The sequence below is a fragment of the Dreissena polymorpha genome, chromosome 6, assembly GCF_020536995.1.
Source record: "Dreissena polymorpha isolate Duluth1 chromosome 6, UMN_Dpol_1.0, whole genome shotgun sequence".
NCBI classification, from domain to species: Eukaryota; Metazoa; Mollusca; class Bivalvia; order Myida; family Dreissenidae; genus Dreissena; species Dreissena polymorpha.
Genome location: NC_068360.1, coordinates 69,128,648 through 69,141,401, shown reverse-complemented (window position 1 = coordinate 69,141,401; position 12,754 = coordinate 69,128,648).

The following is a 12,754-nucleotide window of genomic DNA, read 5'->3' as shown; positions in this document are numbered from 1 at the left end:
TGAAGTTGCAGACTGAAGAGGTATATATTGTGTTTTTTTAATGTAGAATTCAAAGATAATATTTAACTTATCTTTTGCATTTTACGTTTTATTTCCGAAATCTTATCTTACAGATTGATATGTTTTAGTAACTATAAATAATGATCAGTCAGGCTTAAGATTTGCGGACAAAAGAACCGTTTCTAATGCATTATAAGGTCTGAAATCCCCTGTTCTCGATAGAGTTGAACGGTTCAGGGTATCCGGTCAAACGGCACCCGAACAATCGGCACCCTGTTTTTTTGCATACCCAGACAGTCGGCACCCTGTAAGTTCGTCGACCAGGACAATGGGCACCCGATTTAATTGTAAACCCGAACAATCGGCACCGGTTTAAAGGCAATCGATAAAGTCTATCAGCAACTTGTTGAACTAATAATTTTTATCGGCTAATTGTTTTTGTAAAAGAAATGATTAATAAATCTCGTCAACAAACTGTGTTATCAAACTAACTTTATGTTTGATTAAATGTTTTTATCAAATCCCATGCATTTTACAGTTTTATTTTTCAAAACGTTCATCTTACAGATTGTTATGATTCAGTAACTATAAATACAGATCATTAAACATCTTTATTTCAAGATTTAATTGCAATACAAACGAGTTTTGTCTTAAGTTATAAAAGCGCTTGAACGATATGCTGAATAAACAACGAACCATATTTCTCGTGGAAAGTGCACTGGTACACAATTCAATTTTGTTCGGTTAACTCAAAATAACGTCAAAATTTTATTGTCTCAGCCAGGCGGTGGCAGATGGATTTTTGTTTGACGTAGAGGCAAAGTTGTATTAACACTTTTGATCGAGTTCATCGAGTTCAATCTCAAGTCAATCAGGCACCGGTTCGAATCACAGGAATCGATTCAATATCTTCTGTTTATGCATTGCAAATATACAATGTCATTTAAACAATCATACATTTCAACAGCACTATTTAAAACAAGGATTTATAAATAATCATGTTCGTAAACAGGTGTTTGATTTAAATAACCAACTAGTACGCCGATATATACATTTTGCGAGTCTCGTGCATTTTTTTCTATTTAAACACGATCTGTAAGTAGTAATTGCTATGCCATATACAGTTGAATACGCACGATTCAGAACAGGGAATACTTTTATCGTTGAAAGAGAGAAAAGAATGAGATTGGATTGATGGGAAGAAAAAAAGTGAAGGAGGAGGTATAGTAAAGATATAGATGCGAGAGTAAAGACATTAGTAAAAAATTGCGGAGTGAGAAAAAAAAAGAGGTTGGGGTGAGAGCAGAGACAGAAAAGAATACTAGCAAGTGAGAGCAAGACGTGAGAGTGCGCGTGAGGAGTGACAATACTGCGAATTCAAAGAAAAAACGTTATTATAGAGAAGCGATAGTGGGGAGAGAGAAAGAGTTAGAGTTGAGTTTGAAAATGGTTGTAGAGGGAGATGGAAAGAATATGAAAGATAGAAAACGTAACATTAAAATGAGGCATATAGAGGTAATTGTGCAGATAGTAGGAGTAAGTGTTGTGATGAGCGAATAATATGAAAGACACTGGGCTACCACGACCAGTACCCGATAATTATGGGCTATTAGAGCCTGGGTAATCCGTCTGGGTAATAAGACAGAGTTGAACAATCCGCATAGCAGACTGAGCTCTCAGTAGCACACTCTTGTATTTTTGGTAACTTGTTTTTGCTATTTTCTTCGATCGATTAAGTTTTGGTGTCTCAACATAAATGTGAATTTTATTAAGGCAGCACGGCAAACTTACTATTTCACCACAATTATGGTATCTTGATCAAAATGTATGTTAAATATGCATTCGAATGATACGTTTTTAACAAATCTCCTGCACTTTACTGTATTATTTTTTAAACCGTTCATCTTAAAGTTGATATGTTTCAGTTACAATAAACCGATCATTAAACCTCATCATTTCATTATTTGATTGCAATACAAATGAGTTTTGTCCAAAGCTTTAAAAGCGCGCAAACGATATGCTGAATAGACAACGTATAAGGTGTTTCGCGTGGAAAGTGTACGGGTACAAAAATGAAGTTCTGTTCGGTTTACTTAAAATGACGTCAAAATGTTATAGTCTCAGCCAGGCGGTGGCAAATGGATTTTTGTTTGACGAAGAGGCAAAAGTTGTATTAACACTTTTGATCGAGTTCATTGAGTTCAAAATCAAGTCAATCAGGCACCGGTTCGAATCACAGGAATCCATTCAATATCTTCTGTTTTTGCATTACACACTTACAATGTCATTTAAACAATAATACATTTCATCACCCCTATTTAAAACACGGATTTATAAATAATTATGTTCGTTAACAGGTGTTTGATTTAAATAACCAACTAGTACGCCGATATATACAGTTTGCGAGTCCCGTGCTTTTTTCTATTTAAACACGATCTATAAGTGGTAATTGCTATGCCTTATTCAGTTGCATACGCACCATTTAGAATATGGACTACTTTTTCGTTGAAAAAGAGCAAATAATGAGTTTGTATATATGGGGAGATAGAAGGCGGTAGATGCAGGTGTTGAGAGAAAATAAGAAGTTTCAGTAGAGAGATAATGTAGACAAAGTTGAAAGAGGGATGCAGGCGGTAAAGTAAAGATAATGAAAAGAGAGTAAAGACAGAGCGGAGTGAGGAAAAAGACAGGTAAGTTTAAACATATTTATTTCAAACAATGCACTTTTGTTTTCATATAATTACAACAATGTTTATAATACGTACATGTTCGAATAGGATAGGAACGAAAGACGAAGTCTTATAGAGTTCTTCTCCCTAAATATGTTTTGCTTTGACTCAGTATATATTTTATATGTAATTAAAGACAAATTGTTTGTTTTTGTTTTACTTTTAACTGCATAAACTATTTGCTAATGTGATAAAAGATTATGTTTTAGATTAAACTGTATAACATATAGTCAAGTTTGTTCAATAATTTTACTTCTCTCCCCTCCGATATTTGATTAAATTATCACTTAATAAATTTTAATGTACATATCAAAATGCAATTCAAGGCTTAAATTTAACCACACTCATGTAGTAAGTTTTCTTGTTTCTACTAACATAGCTGAAACGTAGGGAAGGTAGGTCGGCGAAACTTTTTCATTTGACTTTTTTTTACCTGTGCAAGGTATTTCCAACTAAGCAAGGTCTTCAAAATGTGTTTGCAACATTTATTATATAACACTCAAAGATGGCACAGTCATAATTTTGATCAATCTGAACGCATCGGACAGTGGGCTACACCACACCGTCTCTCTGATGTACGAAGGCGGCCGTCATATTGGATTTGGAACTACTTTTGAAAACAAGATAGCGGCCCGACGGTTTCAAACCTGACGTAAAGAAGAAACATTAAAATGTGTTGTTTGTAGCTCGTCTGTTTCAAGATAACATTCTTTAAATAATATTAAGTGTAAATCTGTGAATTCCCACAACATAATTACACTTTTAAATGGAAAGTTTCCAGTATTGACATTGAGTACTCCTATAGTATTAATTATCAATGATGACTTCATGTAACGGTAGTCAATATAAATTGCCGCAATAGTCTTTTGATGATTTCTGTTTTGGCAGACTCTTGGCTCAGATTTATTCTGAACGCGAATTATTTCAGCTATCCTATAAATATGAGGTCGATACATGTATACATCGGTAGATTACGTCTAATTATTTGGACTATGACATTAAGTTAATTATAAATTTTCACGCTTTGGTAAATTGAGAAAATTTAAAAACAATGTTTCAGATTCGCATATTTTGGTTTTAGTTATGATATTTGCAAGGAAACAGTGATACTGAACATTAACCATGCTCTAAAATAGCCATTATATGCATCTTTTGATGATTTAAAAGCCTGAAAATTATACAGCATTGCAACGCGAAACGATTGAATGCTTTGGAGAAATCTGTTGTTGTCCTTATATTTTGTGAAGCTATAAAGAATGCTTACATATAGTATAAAATACATCCTTCATTTAATAAGCACGGATGTTTGAGTAGTCTAAATGGTAGACTTTAAATCCAGGACTCTAGGGGTCAGTGGTTCTAGCCCTGATGAGGGCAACTTTTTTTCCTTATTTTAATTCTATTCTTGATTTTTAACTTGCACCTTTAAATTGACTGTTTTCGTTATAATTTGTGACACTACAAGGATTGCTTACATAAAGTATAAAATACATCACTCATTGTATACGCATGGAAGGCCGAGTGGTCTAAGCGGTAGACTTTTACTCCAGGGGTCAATGGTTCTAGCCAAGTTGAGGGTTACTTTTTTATTTTATTTAATTTTATTCTTGTGTTTTATTGAAGCTTTTTAGATCGAATGTTTACATTTATCAATATTGCATTTAATGACACAAATAATTTGGGAGAGTTCTTTTTATTGTTACAACAATGTTTGATTGTGTGATATTTCAAGGAATGCTTATACATGTATAAAGTATTATAACTATAAAATAAACCACTGACTATGGAAGCACTGATGGCCCATTGGTTTAAGCGCTTGATTTTTACTCCAAGGGTCAGTGGATTGAGCCCTGTTAAGGAAGACTTCCTTTCTTTTTTTCAGCATAGCTGTTTAACGTCACTTTTGACCTTAGTTTACCTTTAATCATGACCAGTCAAATTCATATAAAAATTCCCGCCAGTAGGTCCCAAATGATTACATCCGAATTGTACATTAGCTAATAATACAAAAATCACTGTAAACAATGGATGCATATCATTTGAACAGAAATATGAATATATTTTAAAGAACATGTACATGTTAATTACAATAAATTAAAAACATGATTAAAAACATTCTCTAAACATTACACAGAAACTTTTTTCCTTAGTTTAAGAAGCATTATAGCATTAATCACATGTCTCTAAAATTAAAAGAAGCTATTGTTTACATGCCGTTACGCTCACACTAAACACTACAAAAACACACACACAAAGTGTAGCAAGGGTACACAAAGTCAAACACATGCTGCAAGGTCCAATAAACCCACTGTAACTCTTGGATTGCCTTTGTTATACCTTGCCTGGAATTATATCAAAACTACTGTAGACCAAATAAAAACAGTTGTTTATGTTAAAATCTTTGTTTCTCCTAAATATATTCCCCTAATAGTCTTAAATTTATTATATAAAGGATACACTGGTTAACTTATTTGTGTTTTGATCTGACTTTACTTGTCTTTGTAGCCTTTGCTAGACTGTGTGTGTCTTTGCAGTGTTTAGTGAGACCCACTCTTATCTAAATTTGTAAACAGCATAGTTATACATGTCAATGTATCAAGTAAAAAAATGTAATAATTTACACTAGTGTTAGTCTGTTGCAAGATTTAGTTCACTGATATATTAATTAAATGTGTTATTACTATTAATCACTTCAAGTGGCATAATAATCAATCAGTTGTGTATTGCGCATCAGACCCAAGAAAGAATCGACACTTGCCGAAGAACTTTTTATTTCAAGATGGTGAGCATAATTAATTGTAGATTTCACCAAGCGCTTATTATATCTAGTTCTGCGGGTTTTTAAATGTACATAACATCAATAGCTTTTGCTGCCATTTTGTTTATCGGATGCAATTGACATGACGCCTTATCTATGATCGCTCCGCCCACTAGAATTGATCCACCAATCAGCGATCGATTAATCGGGCGCATCGTTAGCAACGACCTGTCCGCCATTTTCTAGACAAGCTACATGTTTAGGTTCACTTTTATTCCAACGAGTTTCTTTTGTTTTCCTCTTTAAAAAAACGATGAAAAATGGTTAAACGGTGTCAATGGGAATTATGTAACTCTACCGCCTCACTGTCACATGTTCCAACACATGTACTCACAGATGTAAATAAGCAAACACATTTTCAACAAGTTGTTGGGTTATGTGTCCAGATTTTTATGGGGATCAATAATCTATTGAAATAAAAAAAGGCATTTAATTGTTTCTATAACAAAAAAAGTGGTTTTAAATAATATTTTTCTGATTTCAGGTTCAGTGTTTGTGGAAAAACATGAGTTCCTGATCCAGAGTAGCTTTAAAGGCGAGCCCTTATGATACATGATGATGTCATTATCAATGTGACAGTTGCCTTAAAAAATTGATGGAGAATAAATTGTTTTTAAAAAGCTTAAAAACGTTTATTTACACATTTTGTGTCAAGACTTAATTAAACAATTAATATAGTTGACAGAAATAATTGTAACCAATATTATTGCTGTTAATTGGAACATCCTTATAGTGTAAGCAAACACACCTTTCTATATGGAGAGGAAATCCAGGTTCAAATCCTGGTGGGGATCCCATATTAGCAGCAACTTATTAGCAGATTATGTTCATATTGATTATACAAACAATACTTTTTGTTGTCAAAGTGTGTTGTATTTAATATGCAAATAAAATGTTCATTGTTTTTTGATAATTTTCTCTATCTCACACACAATTACGCAGTTATTTTGTTTTATTTTACTTCATGTTATGTATCATTCGTATTAGGGCACCATTATTAGGTTCACAAGATATCAGATGTCAAAAACAAAGGCCCATAATTATGTCCTGGCAATCTATCATAATTATAAAACTTTTACTTTGAAAAGAAAAGGGTTCTTCTTTGTTTCTACTACAGAATCAAATAAAATTGTTATTTTTCGTACGATATTACAAAATCAGGATATACGCCGAATATCTTTTAGGCTCCACTGGTCAAAGACAAGCAGGGCTTATGTCATGGTCCTGTGTTCGTCGCGCGTGCGTCCGTCCGCGCGTTAACTTTTCCTTTAAACATCTTCTCCTAAACTACTGGTCCAATTCTGATGAAATTTCTCAGGAATGTTCCTGGGGTGAACCTCTATCAAATTTGTTCAAATTATGTCCTTGGGGTCAAATTTGACCCTGCCCAAGGGGTCACAAAATTGACAATTTGCTTATATAAGGCCTATTTTGTGAAAACTTTCAAAATCTTATTGTTCATTACCATTGAGCCTAGGGCTATCAAATTTTGTATGTAGAGACATCTAATAGTCCTCTACCAAATTTGTTCAAATTATGCCCCTGGGGTCAAATTTGACACTGCCCCGGGGGTCACAAAATTGAACATATGCTTATATAAGGCCTATTTTTGTGAAAACTTCAAAAATTCTTGTCCATAACCATTGGGCTTAGGGCTACCAAATTTTGTTTGTAGTGACATCTAAAATAAACCTCTACCAAATTTGTTCAAATAATGCTTCTGGGGTCAACTTGGACCCTGCCCCGAGGGGTCACAAAATTGAATTAACGCTTATAAAGCACCTATTTTGTGATTTCTTTAAAAATCTTCTTGTCGAAAACCATTCGGACTATGGATACCAAATTTGGTATGCAGTAGCATCTTATAGTCCTCTACCAAGTTTGTTCAAATAATACCCTTTGGGTCAAATTTGACCCTGACCACCGGGTCACAAAATTGAACATTATATACGCTTATATCTTGCTTATTTTGTGAAAACTTTTAAAATATTCTTGTCCTTAACTTTAGGACCTAGGGCTACCACATTTTGTATGTAGTGAGATATAGTAGTCCTCTACAAAGTTTGCTCAAATTATGCCCCTGGGGTTAAATGTGACCCAGCCCAGGGGGTCACAAAAGTGTACATGTGCCTAAATAGGGCCTATATTTAAGTATTTGCACATGCCGAGAATATTTGTTTCAGCCTTTTTTCAGCAGTGGAGCGATACAAGGCCATCATGGCCCTCTTGTTTAATAATTAAGACTATAAATTGTTTAAAGTTTGTGTTTGACGTCCTTGCTTCTGGAATGCAGAACTGTTTAGGCATAAATGACTACCCTTTTTTTTGTTAGAATCAACATTGATGCATTATTACTTAAGCAAAGTTGAACTCTTTAAAAACTCGATGACTGGGGGACTAAATTTTTCATGTTTGTTGCTTACAATTTACTGAATATATAAATGTTTATGGCGAACAAATGCCATCTCTCTTAAAAGGGAGATGGTGTTTTTTCATAAATATCCAGGTTATTTTATATAAATAAGACCACATAACATATTTATATAGTATAAAATGAATTCTGAGCTATACATCTATGATGATGCCATTATGTGTTTCGCTGTAAAAAAAAATACAGAGAAAATAGACTACAGCTGCATGTCACAAGAGTTGTTAAAGGGCATTTTGACAGTATTGCCCCGGACTTTTGCCAATTTTGAAGGATAATCTTATAAAAAACTGATTCTTGGTTTAGCGTGCATAGGGGATGGAGGAGCTTTTATTGGTGCCTTATAAAAAAGTTGTTTCATATTGTGGAAAATTGAGTTTTAAAATGTATACACGATGCCTTAAATAAGTAAAATTCCAACAATGTCTTTGGTTTTTCAATTAAAAACAAGAGATTTGTTTGTCAGAAACACAATACCCCCTATTGCGCCGCTTTAAAGCCATATATTTGACCTTTAAGGATGACCTTGACCTTTCACCACTCAAAATGTGCAGCTACTTGAGATGCACATGCATGCCAAATATCAAGTTGCTATTTTCAATACTGTGAAACCATTATTAATCGTCAGGCATTAATTTTCATAAATTTCGTCAGTCGACCGATCGGCGAATTTAAGACCCTAACAAACACTCATGCTCTATGTTTGAACAAAAACAAACACTAAGTTGAACAATATTTTAAAACTTTACCGCAGACATGAGGCATTAAATTCCAACATAATCCATGCACACATTCACTGCTGTTTCGTAATCAAGATTAATCCGGTTTTGACACAAAGGGATGTAGATTACACAAGGTACTTAACTGGCACGTTACACTTCTTTAAAACGCGCGTGCAGTACAGCTGTATCGAATACGTTGACTTCGTTTATGAAGAATGGTAATGAATTAGCGCTAATTGTTTATAACTTTATTACCCAATAGTTGCATTGTGTTTTTCAGGGGTGTTGCATATTAGCCATCACGCAGCGAATGCCAATGAAAGACAATAAACCAAATGAAAAGATTACGATGTGTGATTAACATGCGTACCGGTATTTATCACAAATTAATAAAGAATATTTTAATTGCTCTTCGTTGTTTGATTGTTTGCGTTTAACCACACTTATAACTATTTTATATGTATCAATTTATTTATTTTTAAATTATTGACATTATTGATTTATATACCGGTAGTTTACTTTTTAAGAACAAACACATACATAGAGTTTATAATTTGAATGTTGATATCAGAATAAAAAAGCACTGTTTTCAATTATAATAATAGAATAAGACTAATTGGCAATCGGCTTTGTTGTTACAAACACTCGTTAACGGTTATTCGATCCCACTTGTACGCTAATCATAACAATGAACGTGTGAATGGCAAACATTAAGAGGGTCCATTACTGTCCCTTGATAACAAAAGACTAGTTAATTGGCATGTGACAAACAGGCCCCACCTCCTGCAGTGATTCTCAAGTGTGTTCCCGCATATGTATTACACACAAATCGGATATTGACTGACGCATTTTTTTTAAAATTCAAAATCAGAAATCGGCGAATTTAAGTGCTGACGAAATCGTCATTTTTATAAAAATGACGAAATGTTGTGCTGTCGAAAATAAATGGTTTCACAGTATTGCAAAAGTTAGGGCAATATTAAAGTTTTCAGATGGAAGGACAGACAGACAGACTGACGGACAGTTCAAAAACTATATGCCACCCTACCGGGGGCAGAAAAAACTGTATTCTTAATTTGTTTATAGGTGTTTTTGGTGTCTCCACAGTATTGGAATAACCAATTTACACTTAAGGCTAAAACAGGGCTTATCCATTATATTCACCACGAGGTTCATTAAAATGCTTACTGGGTCAAACATGTGGCATGGGGATACGCGTCGGCCTCTGCCGCGCCACTTCTAGTTACAATTGTTGCCTGCACAGTAGACCATATTTAGTGTTTTGGTTGCCCAGCTATAGAGTATCGGCCTGGCCAGAATAACAGCTAAAATATAAAAAATATCTGCCAGAAGTACTGTATGGTTGCCATCATCAAATGCACAGAAAGAATTGTTTTTCAAATTCAATCAAGCTCTCCACTTATTCCATCCTGCGAAACCTTTAGGTGTCTCAATACTGGTAATAGTAAACCCCACTGAGAGCCATATGGCTTTTGTCTGTATACAGTTTGTGACTGCCTGGCTCGTCACTATAATGTTGTTTTTTTTTTTTTGGGGGAGGGGGGGATCTAAGTGGATTTTACTATTTCTTATATTACACCAAAGAGTTTTCCCTGTACCACTGTACAGTGTTGTACGATTGTTTATGGTATAGAACCTAAACATATGGATTAAATCTCAAAGTGTGTCGCCCTGCAGAACATCCGCAATGTTGTACCGATAATTAATGCAATTTAAGAAATACTGGTTCTTTAAGTTTGAATAATGGTGTTGTTTACACTTCAAGAAACAACTAATTGGCTTTCTAAGCATTTAATTAACATTTGAATATTTTGTATGTAATGACAACTAATGTTTAACAATAACAGAAACAAATATTCTATTATATTACTCCTCAGAGATATTGGTCCTTCTATATCTATATTATCAGTTAATTTAGTGCAAATTTAATGGTGTGTAACCCGAACTATATGTTCGGTGTAATATCTTCCGCCCATTCTATACATAAATGGTGACGTCAGTAAGACCGGTGTGACACAATGATCTTCCGCCTAGAGGCGTTAGACATATCCTTCCACCAATTACACCCGAGAGACGATCGCCGTTATGGCGGAATTGTCCGAGGAGTCCCGATTGAATTTTGATAACAATAATCAAGTTAAACAAACAATGAAATTTTCGCGGTAAACTTGATTTTCAATGACCAAACAAATAATGTGTCGGGAAGAAAAATAAGGATTGGTCGGGTAAGTGGAAAACAAATTTTTGGACCTTACATATTTTAGATGGTTTCAAAGGCAAGGTTTCATAATCCTGTATTTTGAAAAAAAAAATATCGAAAAGAGCAAAAACGCATGATTTGTAGAGAACACTTCTAAAAAGAGTCATGAATTAAAAAACAAAGAACAAAACACATAATATGAATAGAAGTTTATTTAATAAAATCTAATTCTGTGTATAACTATGTTACATTTCGCATAAAATAAAGGTATAAATTTAACTTTTTCGCAACCAATGTTTCGGATTCAAATCCGATTATGTAAATGACTGGTCCACGTTTTTTTTTCAATCAAACACTATAACGTATAATAAAGACGCATTAATATTGTTGGCTACAAGAGTTATCATTCTGTCTATAATACCAGGATCTAAACCACCTGATAATTCACAGTGCACAGGATTGTTATTCAATAAAACCTCAGACGGACAGGCAAAATTAATTTTTAAATCTGCAGGAGACAGTTGCTTGTTTCCACATAAAAATTGCGTCTCGTTTTTTGGTCCGCCCATGAAACGCATGAACTTTCCTCAATTAATCGGTTGCCCAACCAAAAAAAATTAAACCTTGTATCACTGTAACGCATTGCACGCGTATCGTTATTGTTATACCATTTCACAACATCTATGAACAAAATAAATGCAATATTGCCCATTGGGAAACGTTTGGGCTACCAACGTCAGAAATGTTACAAAGTCAGCTTTCACATTGTGTTCTTTTCAGATGTCCAACACCTCGTCGAAAAGATGGTGTATGCCGTCATTAAAAGGTTTTGTTTTGTTAACAGCATTTGTTTCAAAGAATATATATATTATGTATGTTTCTTCACTGGCATCATTTATTAATGAAATATTTGATCGTTAAAGTGAATTAAATGCTAATTCTTTTTTTAGCTTTGACAATATATGAATTAATTGTATGCCTTATGGGTTTTGAAATACAATGTATTATACTTATTTGGGGGATTGGTGTCAATATTTTACTACGTTTCAATGCAGAAGAAAAGAATTTTTCCGACAGCTATTTTGACAAAATCGTTTTCCACCACCCCTTTTAACAGGCGTACTGGTATTTAACGTCCGATTTAAAAATGTTTTTACACAGACTTTTTTACTGTATGAAATCCGTTTGATAAATGGCATTTACATAATGGAATCTCCCATCCATCATTTTACGGAGATGTTTTGAAGCGTGTCCGCAAATTAAAATATGTTAAACCAAATGTTCATATTAAACTTTTCAATTTAATTAACTTGTTTTTATCAAAAGGATACGATGCTTATGTACTTAAAAACACGTGTTTGATGGTTTTTGATTCACTATATCTTTCTTCTCTTAAAATTTGGAATCATAAGTGATATTATAGGCATTTTTCACTGTTGAACAAAATTGTGTCTTTGTGTCGTATGAACAAATCTGCATGAAAACTACATTTGGACTCAAATCGTACATCAAATCATTTCTGTCGTCAGTTGTCAAAACACCTATATACTGTTTGATTCCAATAATGTCGCTTCAATGGAATTACTATTTTTATATATTTGATTCTTAATATTTAATCAACTAAATTTGTTTTATTAGTAGTACAATTTTGCAGTAGCCCCCCATTAATAGTTAGCCGGATTTTTTTCGAAAAAATCTCGGCTTATAGATTGATGTTGTCGGGCGGGCGGGGGGGGGCGGGCGGGCGGGCGGGGTGGCGGCGTGCTCGAAAATGTTAAAGTTCTTATTTCATGGTATAACTTTGGTATGCTTGGACCTAGAGTCTTCAAACTTGAC